At 35.1% G+C, this 12,635-nt stretch overlaps 1 protein-coding gene and 1 non-coding gene across 3 annotated transcripts in view; both read right to left on the minus strand.

Moving 5' to 3' along the window:
* The window catches only part of Cbp53E (Calbindin 53E), an 886,322-nt gene that overhangs the window by 741,040 nt on the left and 132,647 nt on the right, over positions 1-12,635 (minus strand). The gene's annotated exons all lie outside the window — the stretch shown is intronic.
* TRNAY-AUA (transfer RNA tyrosine (anticodon AUA)) lies at positions 4,627-4,698 on the minus strand. Its single transcript has one exon. It is a non-coding gene; the product is annotated as a tRNA-Tyr (tRNA).

Genomic DNA, 12,635 nt, shown 5'->3' on the forward strand with positions numbered 1-12,635 from the left:
AGAAAATGTCTTCCCATTTGCGCGTGTAAAAATCGTAGCCAAACACTGGTATGCGCAATAGATAGTGATGACATCATCTCCTCTTTAGCGCCATGGGAATGATGCCCTAAGTTGTAACGTCAATATGGTCTAAGGTTTTGTAGTGTACACAAGAAACTCAGGAGAATGTCATGCCCCTATATACTATTTCAGTGCAGGGTTCTAATTTATGTTCATGCTACCAAGGTCAAGATACAGCTATCTGCACGAGCGAATCTCGACAGAGAGGAAACTAATAATTGAAGGAATGTCTGATTACACGCAACAGCTTTGTGCTATGAGTGAAAGTTTTACCGACAAGAAACCAAGAGGTTCGTGAGAAACAAGGCAGGCCAGGAAATTATAACATGTTTCCACCTAACTGGCATTCTCCATAGAGAATTCTGCACAGATTTTAGACATGATTACCTGCTTTCGTGATTGCGGGAAAATGAACTGTAAATGGCAAAATGAAAGCATTTCAAGGTCCATTTATGCTGTTAAGAGTAGATTAGCTACATCAGAGGAAACTGTTCCCATCTTACTCCTAGGTTTAGTAGAAGCGGAAATACACAGCTTTGTCTGCAATATTACACAAAGCCAGGAAACATTATCTCTAATACAGACGGCAGCATAATTCAACATCATGACACTAGTGTCGCTGTTTTACATAGAGTTCCTGTTTTCAAAGAGCGGCCTGTAGTTACTTACTCATTCTTCTAACGTTTCATGTTAGTTCAAAGGTACGAAGTAACGAGTCATATTAAGATATTCTCTACTATTTCTATGAAGCCAATAATTATGAGTATAAAAGCCATTAAAGCTTAATAATTATGGTCAAAACTAGTATCAGCTTTTGTACCGTACTTTTATTCTAAACCAGACCTGCAGAACTGTAGCTCCTCAGAGCGATTGCCTTCGTTCCCCTTCTACCCCAACCACCTTTTCAACCAGTGCGGTCATAGCGTTCTAGTTACGATCGGCTGCATCAACATTCATTCTCGCGGCGGCAGATATACAATACGCTATCAAGAATTACAAATGAACAGATAATAAAATCCTTAGGAACATACCTTTGGAAAGTAAGAGAAAAACAAATGAGGGAAATAAATAAGTTAAAAGACAAGTAAAAAAATTTTTAAATGTGTGTGTGCATATAATGTAAGAAGATCTACCTATGTGTATATCGTCCTATTAGGCTACTAGTAAAATGGATTAACTCCACTTTTTATGTAAAATAAGTTAAGTACAGTCCCCGAAGTGTCTTTCAGTGCTCTGTATTCTACTAAAATGGAATAAGTCCGAAATGTTGTAGGCAACAAACCAATTACCTTATTTGAATAATTTGTTATGATTTTTCGTGCATTAATAAAGTTTTAATTCCTGTTTTTACAAAACTTGCATTACTGTACTTCACTGGTTTTACTAGTAATAGGATAATAGGACGATATATAAATGTTATGTTAATAAGTAAGTGATAACTATATGACCGGAGGTCAATGCAGTCATTCAACATTGTAACGCACTGCAGCCAAATAAATAAATAAATAAACGCACTGCAGTTTGAAAAGAACTGGAACATGGCAAAATCTAAACCCGTGAAAAAATACTACTCCAAAAGGAAATGGGAATATGATTATTTTATTGTTGAAGAAGACAAAAGAATTGTTTGTTTATTGTGTCCCATGCAATTTATTTCTACTCGTCATTTCAATATTAAACCACATTTAAACGAAGTCCATATTAAAAATTATGGAATAGACGAACTTTCGGGTAAGTTCATTATTACGAATTGTATATTGATTATTTATTTATATAGGCTACTGTTAAGTTAAGGACGTCATTCGTTGTGTTCATTTTGTATTGAAATGAATATTGACTTTCAAAGTTCATTACTTAAATGCTACAAATGTATGTTTCCGTAGGTGATGATAGGAGGAAAGTTTCCGAAAATCTAAAGCAGGCTAGGTGCAAAGAAATCTCAAAGAAACTACCGACAGAAAATCTAGCATAGTTGTAAACCTTGAAACGAGATAACGCATTATAAATACAATGACTTTATTACAATCTTTTTTGAAAACTACAGTGCCGCCACTGATGGACGCAGAAGTCGATCATCCCCAATAGAATTGGAGTGAGGCTGACGTCATATTTCCTCCACTTACGGGTTCTGCAGGCCTGTTCTAAACCGATCCTGATGTATGAAATAGTTGAGACAAATTTTGAGAAAGTCATACTTGTGATTCGTGACTTCGAACCCCGCCTGCCTCCTGTGTGGTATCCTGTGTTGTCTTAGAAGGAGACCTTGAGATTTGCAAATTTGAAGGGGTATTTAAAATACGATTACACCGGCTATTCTCGAAATGAGTTTATTCTAATACGTCCTGCATTTACCCTCACCTGAATACATGGAATTTAACTTACTTACTTACAAATGGCTTTTAAGGAACCCGAAGGTTCATTGCCGCCCTCACATAAGCCCGCCATCGGTCCCTATCCTGTGCAACATTAATCCAGTCTCTATCATCATATCCCACCTCCCTCAAATCCATTTTAATATTATCCTCCCATTACGTCTCGGCCTCCCCAAAGGTCTTTTTCCCTCCGGTCTCCCAATTAACACTCTATATGCATTTCTGGATTCGCCCATACGTGCTACATGCCCTGCCCATCTCAAACATCTGGATTTAATATTCCTAATTATGTCAGGTGAAGAATACAATGCGTGCAGTTCTGCATTGTGTAACTTTCTCCATTCTCCTGTAACTTCATCCCGCTTAGCCCCAAATATTTTCCTAAGCACCTTATTCTCAAACACCCTTAACCTATGTTCCTCTCTCAGAGTGAGAGTTCAAGTTTCACAACCATACAGAACAACCGGTAATATAACTGTTTTATAAATTTTTAACTTTCAGATTTTTTGACAGCAGACTAGATGATAAAAGCTTCTCAACCGAATAATAACACGCATTTCCCATATTTATGCTGCATTTAATTTCTTCCCGAGTGTCATTTATATTTGTTACTGTTGCTCCAAGATATTTGAATTTTGTCCAATATTCTTCTGACAAGATTAGCTCCGTACGTAGATGAAATTATTGGGGATCATCAGTGTGGTTTTAGGCGTAATAGAGCGACTATTGATCAGTTTTTTTTTGTATTCGACAGATAATGGAGAAAAAATGGGAGTGTAAGGGTACAATACATCAGTTATTCATAGATTTCAAAAAGGCATATGACTCGGTTAAGAGGGAAGTATTATATGATATTCTTATTGAATTTGGTATTCCCAAGGAACTAGTTCGATTAATTAAAATGTGTCTCAGTGAAACATACAGCAGAGTCCGTATAGGTCAGTTTCTATCTGATGCTTTTCCAATTCACTGCGGGCTAAAGCAGGGAGATGCACTATCACCTTTACTTTTTAACTTCGCTTTAGAATATGCCATTAGGAAAGTTCAGGATAACAGGCAGGGTTTGGAATTGAACGGGTTACATCAGCTTCTTGTCTATGCGGATGACGTGAATATGTTAGGAGAAAATCCACAAACGATTAGGGAAAACACTTGAATTTTACTGGAAGCAAGTAAAGCGATCGGTTTGGAAGTAATCCCGAAAAGACAAAGTATATGATTATGTCTCGTGACCAGAATATTGCACGAAATGGAAATATAAAAATTGGAGATTTACCCTTCGAAGGGGTGGAAAAATTCAAATATCTTGGAATTTAGCTGTGATTTAAAAAAATTTGAAACAAAAGAATTGCTTTTAGACAAAAAAAGAAACATGCGAAGACGGATTGTATTCACAAAGGGTAAAGTAAATTATATTGATGGAAATCTATAGCGGTCATCGAGCAAATCACTTCAGAAATTAGATAATAAGTGAGTGTATCAGTATTTTTGACGTACACTGCTGTGAAATCCGAACTATACAAATGCAGACTTAACAACCAGTAGGTAAAGTTTACGTTTCTATGAGTGGTATCCTGAATCAGTGAATGAAAGTTTAATAGACTCAGTCGATGATGGTTCGTGGTTTCACTTTAACGGTCGTCTGAACAGTCATAAAAATCAGAAAAACCAGCTATGCTTAATGAAACACCGTTACGTGATTCGAAAGTTGATATTAGTGCGCTATTAGTGCAAGGAGAATAAAATGGTTCAATATTTTTAATGAGGACAATAAGTTACCTAGCAGCACGTTTTTAGTGTCTCACAACAGTACAGATTCAGGATGAAGCATTCCTTTCTATCCCTCAATACAGAACGTCATTACACACATACTCCTAAAAATCATTACCTCGTCTGTGGAATTCTCTACGTAGTTACATTAGGGATTGCTGGACGTTATCAAAATTCAAAATTAAGTTAGATACGTACACAGGGTGTAACAGGCCAAAGTTATATAGACAGTAGGCCTATATATTGATCTACAGAACAAATTATTATGTTTTTAAGATTAATAGTAGTCTAAATATTTGTTTACATTTCGACTGAACGTAAATGTCTATTCTTGTGATGTACCGAAGTACATAGTATGATATTTCCGTGCAGGAATTCTGCGTTTATCATATGATGAAGGATGGGTGGAGTGGAGGAAAATTCTCTCCGGCACCGGGACTCGAACCCGGGTTTTCAGCTCTATGTGCTGACGCTTTATCCACTAAGCCACACCGGATTCCAGTTCCGATGCCGGATTGAATCCTCTCAGTTTAAGTTACACTTCTTAGGCCCAATTGTATAAAACTCCCTGACTAAAGATCAACTTTGATCGAAGATCGAAAAGTGAACCAAGTTCAGACACTTCTTCTATTGTACAAAACTTTTCTGCGATCAAATTACCTTGGTTCAAATGCAATCTAAGTTCACGTGAAAAGGATTTGGCAACATCGCATAAACAGGTGAAATACGTGATGCGCGGACAGGTTTGTTCAGTGTTGCCAATCTAGCGACTTTAACTCTTTTTCAACAACAATTTCTTTTAACTTGTATATTGCTTAAATAGGGATTTAGTGACCTTTTTAGCACCCCATAGTGACAAAATGTAATCTTTCTTTGTTGATAATGAGAAATCTAGCGACTTTACAACTACTTTTTGGCGACTTTCCGTACACTCTGTTGGAGACACTGGTTTTTTGTGCAATGTAAATAATGGCGGACAATAAGAAGAAGGTTGACCGTTCTCCGAGTTGTTATCATGTTATGGTGTTTGATACTGCTAAACATAATAAAGCTTTATAAAACGACAATTTTCGTTTAGTAATACAGTTAATTGAAAATTTATGAATGTACCTATCATATCCATTAATAATTAATGGTTGTTATAAACATAATATAATTATAGGTTATGTTATTTGATACTGCTGAACACGATAGAGCCTTATAAAGTATAAGATTGTTTGTGTATTAAGGCAAGAAATTGAAAGAAATATATATATATATATATATATATATATATACACACACACATATAATATATATATATATATATATATATATATATATATATAAATGTACCTATCATATCTATTAATATTAATAATGGATATTTTATTTGCACAATCTGTCACTCGTATATTTCAAACGGAAAATAAATAACTGAACTTGGATCATCTAACTTAATCGGAGAAATTTCTTCAGTCAAAGTTGACTTTAGTTTGAGACAAATTAATCTCAGATTTGACTTTATACAACACAAAATTCCAAGTTCAGCTGAAACAAGGATCAATTTAACCTCTAATCTAAGATTAAATGGTTTATACAATCGGGCCTTAGTTTCCCTTTAATGGCCAACCCTCATGCACTGTGTCACAGATGTGTGATGTCCAACACACAATATGCAGAGGTGCACTCATTACGAGTGACTAAGTGGCCGGGATCCGACGGAATGAGCGCCGTCTTCGAGTCGGTTCGAGACCCGGTGACGGAGAGAATTTTTCTCCGCTCCACCCATTCATCATATGATAGGTTCCCTTGCACCCTCCATATTTCACAAAGCCCTCTTCTCTTATTCCTTTCAATTATTTTCCACCTGTAACAACAAGAACAGTGGCAACAGTGGCTCAGTTACCTGAAAACTGCAATCCTATAGTGAAGTTACTTGTTTAGTTGTGACTGGTATTCGTCTCACGAGATAATGCATGACTACCGCTCTTCATAAATCGGATAAGAATCTCTCTTCCCACTACTGCATCCATCAGAATTGCCGTGCATGAAGTCTAGTCCTATTGATTCCAGGTTGCATGCGGCAATCAATCTGTTTCTGTGTTTACACGGAAGCACACAGTTGAAGGGCCACGCCGCGGGGTCCAAATGCAGGTGCATGCGCTAAGATTAATGCAATGTGACGTAATAATGACGAGGAGAGGGGTGTGGTCTAACTGAAAACAAAGATCCCCAGCAATTCTCTTAATGCGCTCCTATATCTCACGTCAACACCAGCACGAAAATGGGGGAGGCGTGTGAATTATGCGCTCGTGTTCTGTTTCATTCGGCGAAATTAACAAGGCGATAATCGCATTTGGCACCGCTGGTTTTGACGATAGTGTTTTGGAAAGAAGATTTTTTGAAAACTAGATAGATAGATAGATGGATTTATTGAGTGATATTATACAGGGTGTTTCAGAAATTCTTTGACAAACATTGAGGGTATGTTCCTCACACCAAAACAAGAAAAAATTTCATATAAACATTTGTCCGAAAATCCTTAGTTTTTTAGTTATTAATGAAAGAACATAATTAAAAATCGGTTAGATATTGTCTGCTTGATAGCAACGTTAATCAATTCAGAAACTCATAACATATATTCAAAATGTTCTCCTCTTGCTTCCATACACGCGTGCACTCGTTCGGATCATTGACTCTTTGGCAACACTAAGCCATCTAGGATACAATGGGTGCATCAGCAGACTTGTATCGATAACATCATTCGATTATCTAACAAAACGAATTTTATTATCGGTTACAAACTTAAGTTCAGTTATTGGATTGTACCTCGAAACGCGTTGAACGTAAACTTTCATTGTTAAGAGTTTCTGAATTGATTAAAGTTGCAACACTTGCTACCAAGCTGGTAATATCTAACAGATGTTTCATTATGTTCTTTCATTAATAACTAAAAAACTAAGGATTTCCGGACATATGTTTATATGAACTTTTTTTCTTGTTTTGGTGTGAGGAACATGCCCCCAAGGTTTGTGAAAGTATTTCTGAAACACCCTGTATATACAGATGTTATATTATCGTAATTTTCTCTAAAATCCAGTCCACGGGTCTTCTGACCGTACGTGCTTTGTACCTAAAACAAGTCCTACTCTAAGTTTCCCCCCCTCACCTATGATTATATCCAACTACTCTCTAAAAGAACACACATATTAAGATGAAAATGGCACAACAGAACACATTATATATGTCCTAACCTAATACAGACATAAAAGTGTATAATTGGGTAGATACCATTATCCCTTCGTCAGTTCGTATCACAAACTTCAACAGCTGCACTTCTAATCTGTCTCACCTTCAAGAAAAACAATCCAGTCTTTTGTTCGAATTCGCTATTCCCCAAGACGTCAAGACATGCACGCGAACTCCTATTCTGACTTAGCATCGAGGGTGGTAGATATTTTCTCTGTACTTTTTCCAATTCGACACACTGTAATTATATATATATATATATATATATATATATATATATATATATATATATATAGGAATCCTTTTCTCTGCAAAGTGGACAAAGGCGCTCTCCTTCTTCGTTGACAATTTTATTACCCTTCCATGCCCCCAATCTTAGCCACGCTAAACCTGCTTTGCTGTCTTTGTTACAAGAATTTATGTAGTCACACCTCCTCCAATTAAGCATCAGATTTTTGACAACTATCTACGAGACCACACTTGAAGCTTTTGCGACAGTCACACGGAAAGGAACGTTGAACCTAACACTTAAGGGGGGTTGGTACAGTTTAATACCTTCAAAAAATAGATTTTTTCAAAATAATATTTCAAAAATATGCACCAACTGATCCAGTTTATTTTGGTAAAACAATTATTGCAATATCTTTAAAGTTGTGAACTTCAATGAAAGACGCTATACATGGTACTACATTGCATATTATACCTTCAACGTTCTTTTCCCGCAAACTACGTTTTGAAAATCCATTTACATTTTAACGCTGAAACTACTGAACAGAATTTTATGAAATTTGTTTGCAGGTGTACATACATCTTATCTACAAAAACTGACCAGAATGGAACCCCTATGTTAAATACTTTGTCTAGAAAAAATAATTTTGAACTAAAAACCATTGAACATTTTTACGTTTAACTTAAACATACTTACGGCATTTAGAGAATCCGGACGATCACAAAAACCATATCCTGAGCAAGATTAAGCCAGTCTCTACCATCATATCCCACGTCCTTCAAATCCATTTTCATATTATCCTCCCATCTAAGTCTCGGCCTTCCCAAAGATCTTTTTCCCTCCGGCCTCCCAACTAATATTCTATATGCATTTCTGGATTCTCCCATACGTGCTGTAGGCCCTACCTATCTCAAACTTATGGATTTAATGTTCCTAATTATGTCAGGTGAAGAATACAGTGCATGCAGTTCTGCGTTGTGTAAATTTCTCCATTCTCTGTAACTTCATCCGTCTTAGCCCCAAATATTTTCCTAAGAACCTTGTTCTCAAAGACTCTTAATCTTGTTCCTCTCTCAAAGTGAGAGTCCAAGTTTCATAACCATAAAGAAGAACCGGTAATATAACTGTTTTATAAATTCTAACTTTCAGCTTTTTTGACAGCAGACTGGCTGACAAAAGCTCCTCAACCGAATAATAACAGGCATTTCCCATATTTATTCTGCGTTTAATTTCTTCCCTAGTGTCAGACATTATGACATCGATTATATACAATTACAATACATCTTTTACATATAATCGCAATGGAGCGCTTGCTGTTTATACCACATAATTTCCATTTATTGGACCCATTGCTTGATTTTAACATTTAAATTTGTATATAGGCCTACATTTAATGCTTTATGAAATTCACTCCTTGCAAGATCTCACACTTTCAACACGATTTACCTTTATGTAACCCATTGTCTTTCGTTGTTTATAATGTAATGACTGTTAATTTTAAGGGGTTAATGATGATCTCATGATGATGTGTGTTTAAAAACCGAAAACGTGTATCATGAAATACGAGTAAAATATTGTACTATTAACTTATATCAAATCAGATAAATTTATGGCGGTCTTATGCGAAAAAACATTTGTTAATTCAATACAGCTTATCGGATCCAACATGGGTATTAAATTCTTATACAGTGAATAAATCCTAATACAAATCGTGTATAAATTCCTGACTAATAATCACTATCAACGGCGTCTATAACGATACAATTGTTACACAGCCACGTCATAGTGTCGTCATTATTTTATTACGAAATGTAACAGAATAACTGAAATTCTTTGTTGCATTCGATAGTGTGCGCTACTGTGTCGCGCTAAGTATCGATAGTACAACTAGGTCTGATCGATTACCACGCTATATTTTGATAAGAAAATACAACTAAAGCAATATTATTTTAATTATTCTATCGTCTTTGTTTTGTTGTTCTGTGGTTACAAGGCAACCATTATTATAAAACGACAATCGATATGAACAGCTGTTAGAGTCTGCCATTTTTTTCTGTGTATATAACTCTTAAACGGGGGGTTTCGTGTGTATAACTATTGCAAAGAAATTCCCATGTATATTTGCACGCTACTTATACATCCATCACTTATGCATGGTTTATTAGTAACGTTTCCTGTTCCAACTCTGAATAAGTCCCTTATAAAAATTATACACAGTTTATTAGTGAGACTGTAAATCTAAACATCCTGTAATATAGGCTATGAAATTCCAGTTTTCACACGGCTATTATATTAGAAGGTAATCATGCATTGATATTCTTGTAAGTACGGAAATTCGTCACGGCATGACATGGCATTAAATTTCTACCACATCAAACAAAAGTAGCGTCATTCAAATTTACATTGCGCTCAATAAAGGAAATTGGACACGAACAAATGATATTCCCATGATAACTTTACTTCAATTGTTATGTGAATAGCTACGAATTTGTATTTTATTTGTTGCTGCCTAGTTTCCTACCTCCTTCTCGTCCCATGCTGTCCGAGGAATTCAATCTGGAAATCCAATAACGAGTTTTTGGAGTTATTCGTTTCAGACGGACTCGGGGGAGGGGGACGGATGGAGACAAACTCTCTGCGCCATGTGCACATTCTTGTTCAAGGATCAAACAGTGACACATATTCCATATTGACTTTCGCAAGGAAAATTGTTTCTCGGAACACAGCAGACCATATTTTTACGTTTCTTTATGGACTTTTCAGCTATAGTTTTTATTCTTTCTTCAACAGCAGTTTGGAAGTTTGATGGCAACTTGACTTTAAGAGTGTGTTTAAATTTTTTGCGATTCTCTTCAAAGACGAAACTGCAATGAGTAAATACTGTAACACAACTACCGGCGTAGCTCAGTCGGCTAAGGCACTTGTCTGTCGATCAGGAGTTGCGCTCGGGCGTGGATTCGATTCCCGTTTGGGCTGATTACCTGGTAGGGCTTTTTCCCAACCGTAAAGTAAATGTCAGATAATCTATGGCGAATCCTCGGCCTCATCTCGCCAAATATTATATCGCTATCACCGATTCCATCGTCTCTAAATAACCTCGTAGTCGATAAAATAACCAAGTAAAAAAACTTGAGCACGATCTACTATTTTTTGTCAATAAATAAGTGAACCACTTTCTTTCCGTTCTTTGAGATTATATACTGTATAATTGATTGAACTCAATCATACAACATGTGCCTATTACACTAAGCAAAGCAACCTTCACTATGAGAAGGAAGAACGTTTTGAACAGTGATTCGAGGAAGAGAAAGGATAGGGTGACCAGATCAAAATGTTCAAAAGCAGGACATTTGAAGGAAAAAAGCAAGATATTTTGAAAAAAAGCCTGACAACACATTAAATTCCTTTTCATTCACTTAGAGCAATAAAAACAATAGGCAAACACGGTACCAAAGCTATCCATTGTTATTTATCTTACAATTTCATTGTTCATACTTCTGTTCGAGCAAAATTCTTTCAGTAGCTTCGGGGATTTTATTTTTTATTTTATTTTTTATTTTTATTTTAAATCCACCACCAACAGAAGCAGGATTCCAATTACAGGTGGCTTACACAGATATACACACAAAATACATAATAAGAGAATAAAAAAACAACAAAATAAACAACACAAACGAAAGAAACAAAATACATAATGGTAATAGATGCTAGAATATAATATTACAGTTAATATAGTGCCAAATGTCAATATAATGATGCAAAATTATTTAAAAAAACTAGAGTAAAAACATTATAATACACTTCTTCATAATTTAAATATCTAAGGAAATACATTTCTTTTTAATATTGTATGAAATTATTCAATTGTTAAACAGAAATCCAATTGAGAATCACAGTTTAAAGACAGAGAGTTGTAAGTATTACACATAAACAATGGAGAGTTCTTGAACAAAACAGTTCTAGGAATAGGAATAATAAAAGGTTGCCTATGACGTAATTCTGTTCTTTTTACATTGAGCTGAAGGAATTTAAGAAAATCACAGTTATTCAATATACCGTTAACAGTCTTATAGAGTAAAATTTGGCTATTTATTAATCGTCGAGATTTTAAAGTTTTATAATTAAATTCAAAAGGTAACTCATTATATGAAATTTGCTTGTCATAAGACGACACGTGATGTTTTTTAAAATATAAAAAACGTAAAAATCTTTTCTATATCCTTTCTATTTGCATCTGGTGGGACTGGAACTGAGGTGACCATATTATAGACGCATACTCTAGCTTACTTCTAACTAGAGTTTTATATAGAGTATCAATAGTATTTATATTTTTTAATTCTTTTGTATTTCTGATTATAAATCCTAATTTTCTATATGCATCAATTACTACGTGATTTAAGTGCATTTTAAAACATAAGTTGTGTGTAAAATAAATACTCAAATCCTTAAATGATTCTACTCTAGGTAACTTCACACCATTAATTTCATATGAATTTTGAGCAACTGTCTTATTTTTAGAATATGTTATAAAGCAACATTTATTAAGATTTAACAGAAGAAAATTATCGATACTACATCTATATAGTCTGTCCAAATCATGCTGTAGATCAAAAACGTCTTGTTGTTTGTCAATGACTTTATACAATTTAACATCATCAGCATATAGTAAACATTTAGTGTGCAAAATCTGTTTAGGTAAGTCATTGATATAAAGTAAAAAGAACAAGAGACCAAGATTAGATCCTTGGGGTACACCTGAAGTTACTGTGAATGGTTTTGATTTTACTTGATTGAATGAAACATACTGCTGCCTGTTTGTAAGATATGACGTTATTAACTGTAAGTATGAAAAAGATAATCCAAAACTTGAAAGTTTATTAATTAAAATTTTATGGTCAATTTTATCAAACGCTTTGGAAAAGTCAAGGTATATCACGTCTAAATTTCTGCGATTATGTAATGTATTAAATGTC

The sequence above is a fragment of the Periplaneta americana genome, chromosome 3 (genome assembly GCF_040183065.1).
Source record: "Periplaneta americana isolate PAMFEO1 chromosome 3, P.americana_PAMFEO1_priV1, whole genome shotgun sequence".
NCBI lineage: Eukaryota > Metazoa > Arthropoda > Insecta > Blattodea > Blattidae > Periplaneta > Periplaneta americana.